Source organism: Colobus angolensis, unplaced genomic scaffold (assembly GCF_000951035.1).
Source record: "Colobus angolensis palliatus isolate OR3802 unplaced genomic scaffold, Cang.pa_1.0 Scaffold39, whole genome shotgun sequence".
NCBI classification, from domain to species: domain Eukaryota; kingdom Metazoa; phylum Chordata; class Mammalia; order Primates; family Cercopithecidae; genus Colobus; species Colobus angolensis.
The window spans coordinates 2,114,800-2,116,117 of NW_012117265.1; the positions used below are offsets into that span (position 1 = coordinate 2,114,800).

The window sequence follows — 1,318 nt, forward strand, 5'->3', positions numbered from 1 at the left end:
TTAAGTTCTGGGATATCTGGAATGTGCAGGTTTGTTACATAGGTATACACATGCCATGGTGGTTTGCTGCACCCATCAACCCATCCCCATCATCTACATTAGGTATTTCTCCTAATGTCATCCCTCCCCTAGCCCCCAACCCCCTAATTTTTGTATTTTCAGTGGAGACGGGGTTTCACTGTGTTGGCCAGGCTAGTCTCGAACTCCTGACCTCGTCATCTGCCTGCCTCGGCCTCCCAAAGTGCTGGGATTACAAGCGTGAGCCACTGTGCCTGGCCTAATTTTTGTATTTCTAGTAGAGACGGGATTTTACCACGTTGGCAAGGCTGGTCTTGAACTCCTGACCTCAAATGATCCACCCACCTTGGCCTCCCAAATTGCTGGGATTACAGGCGTGAGCCACCGCACCTGGCCAAGATGTTTTTGCTCTTTCTGGGTGTTTTGTTTAACACATTTTTATTTTGGGTAGGTGCTGGAGACAAAAAGTGAATAGAAGATGCAGTATCTGATTTGAAGTAGAAAGGTGAGGAAGGAATAATTCAGTGTGCCAGGGGCTGTCCTGGAAGCACAGCTGCACTCTGGGAGGGAGAGGAGAGCGCCCCACTGCCTGAGCTGGGCATCACCTAGGAGGCCTTGAAGGCCAAGTACGGGTGTGCCTGCTGGGCGGGAGCATGGGGACATTCCATGGAGCGCAGGGGCCCAGGTGAGAACCGAGGCGTATGTGCAAAATGATGAACAGAGAGAAAAGTTCATGGTAGGGAGAAAGAAGGCTGTTCAGGATTGTGAAGATGTAAAAGGAGATATGGGCTTTATCCTGGAGACACTGGGGAGCCATGGTAGGTCTTTGAGCAGGGGAGTGACTTCCCACTTGGCCTCTCATGCAGCAGAGAGCAGAATGGATTGGCAGATTGGCTTAGGGAGAGACCAAAACATCAGGCGGGGTAGGAGGAGCAGCAGGAAAGCTGTGAGGGTGGTCTCGGAGGGATGGGGGACCTGCTTGAGGAAGATGAGGAGTGGAGCTGAGCAGGAGGAAGGGAGCTGCCGGGCTTGCAAGGCTCATTGGATGTGGAAAGTGAGTCCTGTGCTTCTTGCTATAAACGTGTGTGAGTGTGTGTGTGTGTGTGTGTCTTTGTGTATGTGTGAGACACAGTCTCACTGTGTCACTCAGACTGGAATGCAGTGGCGCCATCTTGGATCACTGCAGCCTCAACCTCCTGGGCTCATGCAATCCTCCCACCTCAGCCTCCCAAGCAGCTAGGATTGCAGACCTGAGCCACCACAGCCGGCTAATTTTTTTTCACTTTTTTTTTTTTTTTTT

At 51.4% G+C, this 1,318-nt stretch overlaps 1 protein-coding gene across 2 annotated transcripts in view; it reads left to right on the plus strand.

Moving 5' to 3' along the window:
* The window catches only part of SPC24 (SPC24, NDC80 kinetochore complex component), a 21,650-nt gene that overhangs the window by 8,556 nt on the left and 11,776 nt on the right, over nucleotides 1–1,318 (plus strand). The gene's annotated exons all lie outside the window — the stretch shown is intronic.